General features: G+C 34.5%; 1 protein-coding gene and 1 pseudogene across 7 annotated transcripts in view; one reads left to right on the forward strand and one right to left on the reverse strand.

The window, feature by feature from the left end:
- ZNF366 (zinc finger protein 366) overlaps positions 1-14,968 on the reverse strand; it is a 268,862-nt gene that overhangs the window by 239,385 nt on the left and 14,509 nt on the right. For 6 of the 7 annotated variants that reach the window (XM_039870188.1, XM_039870182.1, XM_039870187.1 and 3 more), the window contains exon 2: positions 11,174-11,272. The gene's annotated coding sequence lies outside the window, so the exon portion shown is untranslated. Of the gene's footprint in view, positions 1-5,211; positions 5,445-11,173; positions 11,273-14,968 lie in introns of all 7 variants that reach the window. The other variant, XM_039870184.1, reaches the window with a different exon arrangement.
- On the forward strand, positions 215-1,982 carry LOC120608148 (tigger transposable element-derived protein 1-like; annotated as a pseudogene).

Below are 14,968 nucleotides of genomic sequence, written 5' to 3' on the forward strand. Positions count from 1 at the left end.
TGTGGTGATCTGTGATCAGTGATCTTTGATGTTACTATCATAATTGTTTTTTGGATGTCACAACTACACCCAAATAAGATGATGAACTTAATAAATGTTTTGTTTGTTCTGACTCATCTACTGACCTGCCATCTGCTCCGTCTCTCTCCTCCTCCTCAGGCTACCTATTCCAAGATACAACAATATTGAAATTAGGCTAATTAATAACCCTACAATGGCCTCTAAATGTTCAAATGAAAGGAAGGGTCACCTACTTTTCATTTTAAATAAAAAGTTAGAAATGATTAAACACAGTGAGGAAGGCATGACAAAAGCCAAGATAGGCATCTTGTGCCAGTTAGCAGAGAAGCAAAGGCAAAGAAAAAGTTCTTGAAGAAAATTAAAAGTACTACTCTGATGAACACACAAATGGTAAGAAAGTGAAACAGCCTTATTGCTGATATGGAGAAAGTTTCAGTGGTCTGGATAGATCAAGCCAGCCACAACATTCCCTTACACCAAATCCTAATTCAGGGTAAAGCTCAAACGCTCTTCAATTCTGTGAAGGCTGAGAAAGGTGAAGAAGCTGCAGAAGAAAAGTTTGAAAACAGCAGAGGTTGGTTGATGAGGTTGAAGGAAAGAAGCTGCCTCCATAACATAAAAGTGCAAGATAAAACAGCAAATGCTGATGTGGAAGCTGCAGCAAGTTATTCAGAAGATACAGCCAAGACAGTTAATGAAGGTGGCTACACCAAACAACAGATTTTCAATGTAGATGAAACAGCTTTATATTGGAAGAAGATGCCATTGAGAACTTTGATAGCTAAAGAGAAGTTAATGACTGGATTCAAAGCTTCAAAAGACCTTCCTGTTAGGGGCTAATGCAGCTGGTGACTTTAAGTTGAAGCCAATGCTCATTTACCATTCCAAAAACCCTAGGGCCCTTAAGATTTAATACTAAATCTATTCTGCCTGTGCTCTATAAATGGAACAACAACGCCTAGATGACAGCACATATGTTTACAACATGGTTTACTAAATATTTTAAGCTCACTGTTGAGAGCTACTGCTCAGAAAAAAAGATTCCATTCAAATTATGACTTATCACTGACAATGTACCTGGTCACCCAAGAGCTCTGATGGAGACAAACACTGAGATGAATGTTGTTTTCATGCCTGCTAACACAACATCCATTCTGCAGCCCACAGATCAAGGAGTAATTTTGACTTTCAGGTCATATTATTTAAGAAATACATTTTAAAGGCTATTGCTGCCATTCATAGTGATTCCTCTAATGCATCTGGGCAAAGTAAATTGAAAACCTTATGAAAAGGAGTCACCATTCTAGATGCCATTAAGAACATTCATGACTCATTGGAAGAGGTCAAATATCAACATTAACAAGAATTTTGAAGAAGTTGATTCAACCTTCCTGGATGACTTCAAGGGGCTCAAGACTTCAGCAGAGGAAGTAACTACAGATGTGGTGGAAATAGCAAGAGAACTAGAATTAGAAATGGAGCCCAAAGATGTCACTGAACTGATACAATCTCATGATAAAACTTTTAACAGACGAGGAGTAGCTTCTTATGGATGAGCAAAGAAAGTAGTTTCTTGAAATGGAATCTACTCCTCATGAAAATGCTGTGAAGATTGTTGAAATGACAACAAAGGATTTAGATATTACATAAACTTAGTTGATAAAGCAGTGGCAGGGTTTGAGAGGATTGACTGCAATTTTGAAAGAAGTTCTATGACTAAAATGCTATCAAACAGCATCGTATACTATAGAGCAATCGTTCGTGAAAGGAAGAGTCAACAAATGTGGCAAACTTCACTATCGTCTTATTTTAGGAAACTGCCACCCTAACTTTCAGCAACCGCCACCCTGACCAGTCAGCAGCCATCTATGTGGAGGCAAGCCCCTCCACCAGCAAAAATATTATGACTTGTTGAAGGCTCAGATGTGAATTGGCATTTTTCAGCAATAAAGTATTTTTAAATTAAGGTATGTATATTGTTATTTAGACATAATGTTATTGCATGCTAAATAGACTATAATATAGTATAAACATAACTTTTATAAGTACTAGGAAACAAAAAAATTCCAGAGACTCATTTTATTGCAATATTCACTTTATTGCAGTGGTCTAGAACTGAACCTGCAGTATTTCCTGTGTCATATGTATTAGTTGTGTTATTTTAACTGAAATGTATTGCATAGAAATGAACTTATGTACAAGTGCTTTACTCCAAATACAATGGGCTTTTGTCAATATTGTTACTATATGAATAACATCAGAGAATCCAAGTAATCACAAACAAATATGTATCTTGACTAAGAAATTTGGCCCTCCCTGAAATTTGATTGGTCTTTCCCCCATAATCATTCCCAGAAAACAGCAGACAATCCATAAATATTTAACGAAGGAATTTCTACTTTGCCTTGCTTCTCACTACCATCTTATTTTCCCCAATGTTTTCCCAGGTACTTATAGCATTTTCCTTTGTTTATTCAAGCAAGAAATAGCACTTTCTTTCATCTCCAAGTCCTACATAACCACTGTTGCTATGACTATCAGAAGCCCAACACCTATCCTTAGTCCTCTTTTTCTCTCCTTACCCCCAGATTCTATAGATTCAAGTGGTCACAACTACTTAAATAGTTTGCTAATGACCCTGACCAGTTATATGTATCTTTTAAAACATTATAATAACTAGAAAAAAATAATGGAATAACAAACCAAAAAATAAAAAAAATGTAAACTAACTATGGAGAGGGAAAGGATAGAATGGAGGCAAGGGCAAAAGTTACATTACTCCGAATATATTTTATTTTGTATATTGAAATTTGAGGACATGTAAATATTTTATATAATTATAAAACAAAGTTAAATTAAAAAAATTAATGAATCAAAAATTATTTCAAGTGACTACAACACAATAATTTGATTATACAATCCTAGTAAGATAGGCCCTAAAGACAAAAATGATCTATGCAAACAATTGTAAAACTGCTTTCAGTAAATATATTGTTGGTATAGTATTCATACTGTTATTTTGTTGGGTATGTTTTGTGAAACAAAGCAAATAAGTAATTATGTTGGTGTCCTTGGAAACCAACCAATTTCAGCATGAGAAAAAGGAGATAAAGGTGATGTAAGATTAGTAATATTAAATAAACAGTGCAATCCTGAGTTTGAATCGGAAGTATCACTATGAATTTATTATATATTTTATCTTAAAATTTTTTCCCTAGCTCTTACTTCTGAAAAAGCCTAGAAACCTAATTGCAGTTCCAAAATAACATTTTCACTAGAAAACAAAGGGCTCCTTGGAGAAACAGGTGATTCCAGGTCTGGGGCAGAAAATATACCAGATGAGGCTGGAATATTACATCATACTACAAACAAGGAAGCTATAAAAGAATAATTTGGTCCTGTCAAAAGGACTCAGGAGCTAACTTGAACAGGCTCCCATTAGGCAAAGCTGGGACAATTTGAGCATCAATAAGGATAGAAATACATTGAATAAGTTCAAATCGATAAATTTACAATAACAGTTTAAGAAAACCTCATTAGTCGCATTTGGAGGATGCTGGAGAAACAATTGATTATTTTGAAAACTGGTAAATACAGGAAAAGAATCAAGCATAAGTCTATCTGTTTTATACATATCGTACCTCAGAGTACAGTAAATATTTTTTATGCAAAGAAGTTTCTGTTTACAAAAATAATCCACTGATCTCGGAAGCTAAGCAGGGTCGGCCTGGTTAGAACTTGGATGGGAGACCACCTAGGAAGACCAGGTGCTGTAGGTGTAAAAAATAAAAAATAAGGGATTGTAAGCTGACAAAGTCCTTGCAATCTGTGAGGTCAACCAAAGGTTGCCTCACCTAAAAAATAAATAAATAAATAAATAATATATAAAAATAGTCCAGCTAATAAGTAAAGAATAATACAATTTAAATATAACCATTTTGTAAACCCTCATGATATAGTGGATCTGAGAAAAGATCATTAATAACTGTTAGCATCACAAAAAAAAGGGACATTATTGTGCCTGGATGGATGGAAGTACCCAAGACCACCTATGAAGTAGCCACATGCCAAATAATCAAACATAAATCTCTCAAGCCTCCATATGTAAATTCCAGATTACAGGAAGGATTACCAGAAATATAAGGAAGAATAGAACATGTTAAACAGGACCTTAGGGATGCAAGGACAAAAAAGACCCAGTTTCTTCAACAAATAAAATGTAAAAGAAAAATGGGGAAGTAGGGCAATTGTATATTAAAAGACACTTTAGAGGCATACCAACTAATACAATGCTTGGAACTTTGTTAGGATAGTGGTTCAAACAAACAAAAAAATTGAGATAGAGAAATTTAAATAATAATTTTATAATGTTAAGAATTATTGTTAAATTTTTAGGTAAAATAATGGTACCTAATCTTTTAATGATCCACATTGAAATATTTGCAGATAAAATATGATGTCCGGATTTGTTTCAAAATAATCTAGGACTGAGGAAAGTGGGTGCATGTACAGATAAAACTCAGTCATGAAATTACTGAAGCTGGGTAATGGGTACATAAGGAGGAGTTCATTATACTATTCTCTCTACTTTAGTATATGTTTGAAATTTTCTCCAACAAAAAATTTTTTAAATGTACCACTGTAAAAAATTACTGCAAAATATTTCACACCTAAGGTGAAAGCATCCTGTAAAATCTTCAAGAAGTATTAAAGATGGCACGCACGCAAGTAAACTCCCATTTCCTCGAGGTGGTCAGATATTTTGAGATAAAGGAAACCATAGCCTAGAGAAAGTACACATTTAAGTCAACACAAATTCATTCATCTCTACTTTTAATTCAAAAATGTATCTTTGGATAGATTTGTCTTCCAACAAACCAATCTCCATGCATCAACACTTCTTGAAGATTCTAATACTACATCTTTGGAACATCTTGGAAACAATTATGCTCATTCCCATAGGTCTCCTGGCACTGCTAAGGTTTTACATGGCATCTGTAGTCCTGTGTCTAGGCTCCCTGATTTTAGACTTACTGGTACTAGCAAGTTGAAACTACCAAGGTCCTTCACATTTGAGGCTGCAAAAATTTCTTACATAATTTTATAAGGAAGATAAACATCTCTAGCTCCTCTTCTCCAGTATTTTCTCACCTTTTCAAGGCCTTAGGCAAACAAAAGAATTATATTTACTTGATCAAGGTTGCCAGACAGAGACCTAGGCCCAAACTGACAGTAGCAATGGCGACAGCAGTGCAAGAGCAGCAGCCACTGCAACAGTGACCACAACCATGGAAGAAAGAAGGGCTTCTGCATGCAGGCACCACTGGGAACCATGGTTGGGAGGCTGGCATGGCCATCGGTCCCGAGAGCCTGACTGTGGTATCTACACAAATATTAACTCTGGCTGGAGGCCGGCACAGAAACTGCCAAAACACAGGGAGTAAACTTTGTAAGTTATTACAAAATTAAAGTGTACACATGGACACCGCAAGAAAGCATGTCAAGGAGTCTTAATCCCTTAAAGAGTTTAGAGTTTCAGTTTTGAAAACTGTCGTCTCAACATTGCACAGCACGTATCCACAGACTTAGAAATAGAAAATAAATTTAAAGATTGTGGCACCTGAAGGAAATGTACACTACTTTTCATATGAAGCGTCAGATGAACAAATTATTAATGAGACAGTTTTTAAATTACTGTTTTTCCTTGTGGCTGAAAATGCATTGATAGAATGCATAAACCAGCATTTTGAATTTTACACAAGTTATGAAGCCACATTTTGTTTCTTGTACAACCTCTGTTAAGTTACAGGAAATGTCAGAGAAAGCATTAAAATGCTATTGTATAAATTTACATTTCAAATTAAATTTTGACATACAAAACTGATTTGTATGAAGAATGAAATATTTTTAGAATTGTTCCATGAGAATCATCAGCTCTACATGTATTAAAATTTTATTTCAGAATAATTTATCAGAAATTTATCCCAAATGTTTCCACAGCCTATAAAATAATATTAACTGCTCCGATAACAATTGCATCAGCAGAAAGATCCTGATCAAAATGTAAAAGTATCAAAAATTATGTGTAATCTTTCATTTTCCAAGAACAACTAATGTCTCTTCAATTATATTGATTGAAAATAAAATTGCTAAAAGGATATATATTTATTTTAATGACCTATTAAATTTGCAGAAAAGCAAGTCACAAAATTATGACTAATCAAGATATCACATATCACACCAAAAATATTTTTTGTACTTTGTAAGTTATATTATTACTCACATCACTATTATCTCTGTTGTATTTTATAAATAACAAAACATTTTTAAAGGAAAAGGTTCACATGTAAAAGTCTTTTAATAAGACTTTTTTCCTGCTTTTTCAACAGGGGCCCTACATTTTTGTTTTGCACTGGGCCCCTTAAATTATGTAGCTTGCCCTGTGCACAGAAAAAAGGTATTTTCATGTTTCATCTGGTTAGGGAAACAGCTATATTTCTAATGTAATCAAAGCCTTTAAAGCAGTTTCTCAACACTGTTACATGGGAGAAGGAAAAAGTTATAACTCCTATAAATGTTCAAACAATTCTTGCAAGCCCAGTATAACAGAAGGTTCTAGTTGGTGGAAGGGGACCTTAAAGATCACAATTACATAGATAGCAAAACTAAGGCAACAAACTGATTGTTTTGAGGTCACAAGTGATTTAAAGGCAGACTCGGGACTAAATCTCTAGTCTCTGGAGTCTACTTGGTATAGTTTTTACCACCGGTTTTTTCAGATTGTATGGATAAGGGTCCAGGTAATCAGAAAGTGCTCTAGGCATTTCAAACAGAATAGTATGAGTGATGACCACCAAGAAAGAAGCATGTACAAAGGAACTAGAACAATGGAAGAAAACAAAGCTATTGCCAGAGCTATCTCCAGAAGCAGAAAGGAGAGAGATACCCTGCCTTCTCCCTTTCTCCCTCCCGGACTTTCATTTTTCTCTACAGATATCCATTAACAGAACTGAGCTGGAAGCCAGCTGACAGAAGAGCCTGGAAAACTCAGTCTATAGGAGTCGGCTCCTGTGATATTGAGCAAAGCAGGGAAAGGGTGAGAAGTGGATTTGGAAGCAAACAAGCAAATGACTGGCACACTGAATAAGGCAAGGCTAACAACTTCTTCAGGTCTGAGTGCTACCTGATAATCTAAAAAGTTCTGGTAGCCAGATATTGTCGGCAGTCCACAATTATTGAGATAACACATGTAAAGACCTTAGTTACAGTTCATGGTATAATAAGTAGAGATTAAAAACATCAGCCTCATTACCATAATGGCAATCACTATTAGCACTATTAAAAATAATAAAAGAGATTTTAAAAAATAATAAAAGAATCACGAAAATTTGCCAAAAGATAATGATAAGACTACTACTTAACATATTAAATAAGAAGACAAAGCTGAATTTATTACAAGGGGGGACTATGCCGGTCAGGCAGTCTCTCCAAGCAAACTGTTGTCCTAATATATATAGGTTCTTTGTTTTGTGGAAATATAGAGTGCCAGGAATTGACATTTTACCTACAAATTGGGTTATTTAATTTTTGTTGTTGAGTTGTAGGAGTTCTTTATACATTCTGGATACTAACTCCTTATCAGATTTGCAAGTACTTTCTCCCTTTTCACTCTGTTGATGCATTCTCTGGTACACAAGAGCTTTTAAGTTTGATGTAGTCCTGTTTGTCTGTTTTGTCTTTTGTTGCTTGTGCTTTTTCTTGTGTCATGTCCAAGAAACCACTGCCAAGTCCAATGTCATAAAACTTTACTCCTATGTTTTCTTCTAGGTGTTTTGTAGTTAAAAGTCATTAATCAATTTTGTGTTAATTTTGTATATAGTATAAAGTTAGGGTTCAATTTCATTCATTTGCATGTAGATATCCATTTTTTCCAGCACCATCTGTTGAAGAGACTTTCCTTTCTCCATTGAATTGTATTGGCACCCTTTGACCGCATACGTGAGGGTTTATTTCTGGGATCTCTATTCTACTGCTTTGATCTGTTTGTTGGTATTCTTTTTTCAATGTAAGACCCATTAACAAACAATATTGTCAGCATTTAGTACTGGAGCAACAAAGAATATTAAGTCAGCAGTTAGTATTGGAGTATCTAAAAATTCTGTTCTTTCCATGGATTACAGAAACACAATTAGATTTTCTTCTATTGGGTAAGGATAATAGAGTTACTGAAATAAAAGTGTTTTACCAGTGGATAATAATATGAGAAGAAAGTATCAGTACTTTATAATTAGTTAACTGACTAGAATGAAAATGCTGAATGTTTTTCTTCAGCAATAAAGAATTACTATATACAACAGCATCAGATTTAAAGGTGATTACAGTACAAGATCTGAAGATGTTTTATTTCATTGAGGCTCGTAATTGTTCTGAGGCGACTAAGCTAAACCTTGGTTACTAAAGAAAGGAATTGGCTTTAATAGGCTATAGGTCTTAAATGTATGCCATGTTGATGAACTAAGACCTTACAGCATGACCTAACTTTCTCACGTTTGCACACACACAAAAAAGAAGAGCTTATATAATTCAGGAAGACTTTTAAGAGCTGTATTGTAATTAATCTGCCTGTGTGCGTAGAATCTTTGTCCATGTGAATTCTGGGACCATAGATATTTCTTCAGTGACTTCTTGAGTCATACATATTGTAGGTATATTATTAGTCATATCAGCTACAATTTTATTGTGTCTGAGAAATTTTCTGGATTTTAAAAGTAATCCTTTTGCAGTATACTTTATCTGGCAGTTCCATTTGCCAAGTAAATCCCTACTTATTAAATCTGCAGGAGTTGTGTCACAGAGAAGAAAGGAATGTCCTTCTGATAATGATTCCAAAGTATCAATTACAGGTTGGGGCTTGGGAAAGGACTTAAGATTTTTAGAAATTTTCATTATTTTAGTGCTTCCAGTAAACCAAAGCACATAAAGCTTGTTTTTCCTCACACTTCTCACAATTTACTGTATATCCTCAAATTTGTCTTTTATATCTTCTTTCACCATCTGGTACAGTCATTTTTACTTTAAGATAAAAATTCTCTCTTTTTTTTATTGGAAGCCTTTCTTGGTTTTCAAACAACTCTGAAATTTTACTCTGAGGAATCTGATGCTCTATAGAGAAGAGATTAATGGTAGATATAGTGGCTCCCATAGCAATAAGAAAGCTGTATTAGTCCCTTTGAGAATTTAGAAGAAAGAAAGAAAAGTGTTGAGGCTTAATGTCACCCTTGGAGCAGCACCAACAGACACATTTTAGATAATTGTCCTGCTGTTTATTAGCCACTATGGAACATCTATTCTTTTAGTTACCATTGTATTTGCAATATCTACAGGTTTCCTTATTCATAGACTCCCAATTTTTAAATAACAGAGATTTTTAAAGTTATCTTTACTAGTAAACCAAATACTATATTGAGTTTCAGTTATATATTTCCTAAGGCTCTGGAAATATCTAGCCGCACACTGAATATTTTCTAGACTGGCAATTTTACATTTTGATTTCTTTTTTATTATTAAATTCCTTATTTCACATTTGATCCCATTTACAATTAGAGAATACGCATCCCTAAGTGTGCCTAAAAAGAATTTTTTAAAAGTTTATATAACTGGGTGACTTAAGTCTTTTCTTTCCTATCTTTCTGCTTATTAAGCATTTTCCCTATCTGAGAGGCTAAGCATTAGCTGAACTAGTTGTTACAGATCTGTAGTTGAGGAAATTAAGTATGTAACAAAATATTAAATTTTGTAAAAAACTTTTGCCTATATTCTGAAAGTTTAGGAACTTCCTTAACTATGTCCCTTAATCTGGCTCTAGACAAGAATTTTGATTCAACCTTCTGGTCTAGAAATTTTATAATATAATTGTTCTTTTCCTGAGAAAACCCTGAAAAAAGAATAGCTCATTTAGAAGGTCAAGTAAGCTGAGTAGAAAACAAAAGAGAAATGCAAACTGAATAGGTTTCAAAGGGTTATAAAGTCTTTAAGAGAGACCATCTTGAGTTAGAATTGTTTTGAGGCCTTAGCATATCACTTAGCTAACTAAAAGGATATCAATTAAATTAGCTGACTAATAGCTGACATATCAATTAAAAGAAGCTGACTTGATTATTTGATAATTTGTCCCCTAATATTTTTAGAGTTCCTCTTAAAGATTCTATTAATTTGAGGATTTAGACATGTCAAACATGATACAATTAAGTCAAATATTTTTTTGCCAGTTACCAAGAAAAGTACAAAAGTTAAAATTACAGTGCTTCTTAAAGGAAATAGAAGCTCTTCCAGGAGGAGGATGAGACTTTGGCATTGACGAAACCCATAACACACGAGAATGAGGCCACTACAGTCAGTCTATAGAATGGGCTTTTGAAGGGTGTCTGGGTTCCCCAACCAGACTAAGATAGGGCCACAGAGTCAACAATCTGGCAGTCCTTGATGCTTGAGTATGAACAAATAGCAAAATGAGCTTCTTTCACAAATTAACAAGAAAGAGGGTACCTTCATAAAGTTTTATAAGGGACTCTATAAAAGACAAAGTTTGACAAACCCTTTTTTCATAGATTGATTTCTGGTCTAACAGACCTCTAACCATTAGCCCTCAAGGCTGCTTGCATGGAGTTGAAAATTTATCAGGCATATGCTTCTATCTATTCCCTATGAAACACTCCTTTATACATTCAGAAGAAACAAAACAACCTAACACAAAAAAAAAACCACATGAAACAAGACTTTCAACATATAGACAAACTGCAGCAAAAGCAAGGCAAGCAGCAAGAGAATAAGCAGATTAATGGCAAAAGAAAAACACAAACATTTCTAGATGGCATACATGCAAAACAAAAGGTCTAATGATCTTATACAAAGTTCTAGGTTTAATTATTTACCGAATAGTGCACCTCTAAATCAAAAGGTCTAATTTGCTCTACACAAAGATCTAGGCCAAAACAAAGTCCTACTGGCTACAAATCCTAGAACAACAAAATAAATTGAGCAATATGAACTTGATGAAACTAGTCAGAGATAAGATTATTGTTGAGACCAACTCACTTGACGACATATCTAAAGAATAAATAGAATTTTGGCAGAAGGTGCCCAGTGAGTGTACCTGTTGTCTTGAGGGTCCCCTGGAATGCTGCCAAATGAACTCTTTAAAACGATTTCCGTGGAATCTCCAAAATTGTTCAATGAGACCATCACTCAACATCTGAAATAAAAAGACAAAGCTAATTTTTCACTTGTTAGAATAAGAGATATTGGTCAGGCACAATCTTTCCAAGCAGAACAAACTGCAGATCTTATGTAAGGTTTTGAGAAAGCCTGTAGTTCAGGAACTAGTGGACTTTCAGAGGTGTAAGTGGTTTGACATCATCTGTGGAAGCCCGGTTACTCAGATGAGACTATAGTTGGTTGAGTACCACTCAAAGACATGCTAATGGAGTGAGTCTGTCCCTGATTGGCTGACTTTCAGAAGTGAGAGACTGAAAGAGTGGTTGGCTGGTAAAAGTGTTTACCAAGGCAAGTTGTTGTTTGACAGAGCGGGTTTAAAAACAATTATGGTGGCTACCTGTTACATGGCTTCAGAATAATTAGTCTTTCTTCACATTTGTAAGAACTTTTTTTTTAATTCTCAAGTGCAAAAATAAGATAAAAGAAGAAAAAGTAAGAGAAATATTGGAAGCTAGTCATGGTATCAAAAATGTTACAATTTACTACTCTGGAACAGGTGCCAGCCTTTGAGTTAGTTGGCAAAGTTTTCAGTATGAGTGAGTTCTGTGTGTACAGTTGTATTTTATATGTTGAGCAGTAGAAGAAGGAAAAAAGGGATGCTTCTGGAAGAAGAGTTGCAGCTGAAATCAGTACATATTTAGATAATTTCAAAATTTTATTCCCATTTGGCATTCACATTTATTGTACACAGTATTCCTTTTTCGGAAATATATTTGTAAAACACATATGTAAATTTGTTGAGAGCGTTTTCTGTATTCCACTTTTGCCTTTCCTTACTTTTTCTTCCTTCTTTCATCATTACAGCAAGGTTTTCTTCAAAGAACTTCATAACTTCATCTTTTTTTATATTTGATATTGTAAGCCCCTTCTAGTTTTATGAGATACCCTCTTTATTTTCAAGGCAACTAGTTACAATGTTATTTATAACCACAGAGTTAACATTCCATCATAGATCCAAACATTAAAGAACATAACTCTAAATTTACTTTCGGAAAAGAAGAGGAAGAAAAGACAGTATCCGTACGATTAGTAGCTTGATTTCTGGATTCAGACAGATCTGAGTTTAAGTTCTGACACTTCCATTTATGAACTGTGTGACCTGGGGCAGGTTACTCAACTTCTCCAAGCCTCTGTATCCTCATCTGCAAAATGGTGATAATAAATAATACCTACTTCACATGGCTATTGAGAAGATTAAAAGCAAATTACACAGAGAGCTTAGCAGAGTTTCTGGCTCACAGTAGACATCTAATAAATTGAGATATATTACTGTTGTAATTAATAGGAGAAAATATAAAGACATATGCTAAAATAGATAATTTATGTTTTTCTCATTTCAATTTGTTTATACATTAATAAAAATTACTTTTAACATTTTGAAATTCTTTTCCCAACACTTACAACACAAAACCCTACTTAGATCTTCACAACTATTTAAGGTAAGAAATATGTGGATAACTATGTTAACATATTTATAAAAAGAAACAGTTTTACTTGGGTAAGATAACAAAGGTGAGAATATGAGGTCAAAGAAATGTATAGATTATTACATGTGGCAAAAGTATCCAAGAATGATGGTAATTTACATCACCCCCACTGTTATAAACTCAGTCTATGTAATAGCATATTACATGGAGCCACAAGCTGCTACAGCAGAAAATAATGGAGTGCCCAGTTGCGACAGGGTGTCCTGATCCTTATGATTGGCTCTAAGATATAGGGATATTGAGAAAGGCTTGTACATAACAAGTAATTCTTTTGTGAAGGTGGCGGCTCATACCATTGCACCCTGGGAAAACAAAAGTTCTAAATATCTCTGGTTGAATAATTATCTATTGAATGAATGTACTGTATTTAACCATTCTCTCCGTGGAACATGAAGTTTTCCTCCAATTTTTTTTTTTATTTTTACATTATAAATGATGATACTATCTTTGTACGAAGAAGGGTTTTTTTTTCCATTAAAGCAAGACAATACAGTGAGTATGAGTCCAGATCCAGAAACTTCAATCTCAGTTCTGCCACTGGTCAACCATGTGATCTTAAGCAATTTATCTAACCTTGGTGTCCCTTGGTTTTCTCATCTGTAAAATGGGAATAATAAAAATACCCACTTCATATGGCTGCTATGAAGATTGAGTTAATTTGTATAAAGCACTTAGAAAAAAACCTGGCACGAAGTAAGCATTCTAGGAGGTAATTACTATTAATGGCGAAATCTTGTTTTAGGATGAATCCATAATTATAAAGGACATTTATATTTTTATGCTCTTGATATTTAATGCTAAGTCATCTGTTTAAAGAATTACTCTATTCCCACAATTTATACCAACAAGGACAATGCCTGGATGTGTATTTTTCCCCAGCCTTGTTCACAGCTTTATTTTTCTTATACTTTTAAATTCATTAAGTACAAGATATTACCTTATTGTTTTTAATGCAAATTTATTTGCTATTGAAGGTATATCTTTAAGTGTTCTCTTATTTGAATGTTGTTCATGTCCCTTTGTTCTTTAGAAGTTTAGTGTTAGGCTTTAGCTTTGACTAAATAGCGATGTTTTAAAATTTCATTAGCTCACCTGTAATATTTGCTATAAATAATTCTCTCAATCTGTTTCCTTTTTTAGTTCTTTTTATTAATTTTTATTTTATAACTATAATTTTATAGTCATATATATCCATCTTCTATTTTTTTCATTTGTTTTCTCTCCTATTTTTCTTACTTTCTTACAATTTGATTTATTAATATTTAACTTCTAAAAGTTTTTTCCTAATGGGCAAAGACTCTGTTAGTCATCATTGTATCTGCATGCCTAGCCCAGTCCCAGCACATAGTGGGCAAACAATAAATATTTATAGAATGGATGAGTAAGTGAAGGAACAAGTGAATTGGCCTCAGTAGTCCACAGACCACACAAACCTGGAATTACAGAATAAGGTCACATTTCCTTTAATAGCCAAATTAAGAAAACTATGAACCTGCATTCCACAGGCTGTAAGAAACCCATTCTTCTTTGGAATTTCTGTCCTACAGGCCTATTACATGTTCTCCTATATCGGTCCTCATGATTATATAGAACCACTACGGGAGTTCAGCAGGTCACTCCCACCATCTGATAACCAGCTTCTCCAGAATGTCACTCTGCCAAACCAATTTCTCTCCCAGCATGTACACTGATTTCTCCCTTAATTCTCCAAGGCACAACAAAGACAAGAATAAAGCAGTTAACAAAAATGTGCTGCAGATTTGGGGATGAAATAACAACAATGCAATGTACAGTATAACTACTGCTAGAAGGAGTTACTTTTAGAACACCCAATGTGGCAGTGGTCAGCTCGACCCCACCAACAGAAAACTTCCAAGCATCTCCACATTCTGGAACACTGGCCCTAAGAACCTCTGTGGTAGGAGTGGTAGTGGAAGTGTAAATGTGTAGGTGCCCATGCATGTGTGTGTGTGTGTGTGTGTGTGTGTGTGTGTAGAACAAAGAGAGACACAGAGAGACAGAGACATTCAGAGAGAGATCTTTCCTCTCCATATCCATTCCCTGCCTCATATGGCTGTTGTGAAGACTGAATAAGTTGAACAAATTAAACAATTGGTAGTAGGAACACCTACCCATGCAGAGTATAATCTGTCTCCCGTTGCTCCATCAAGTTGATGATAAAAGTT

The sequence above is a fragment of the Pteropus medius genome, unplaced genomic scaffold, assembly GCF_902729225.1.
Source record: "Pteropus medius unplaced genomic scaffold, Ma_sr-lr_union100, whole genome shotgun sequence".
Classification (NCBI taxonomy): Eukaryota; Metazoa; Chordata; class Mammalia; order Chiroptera; family Pteropodidae; genus Pteropus; species Pteropus medius.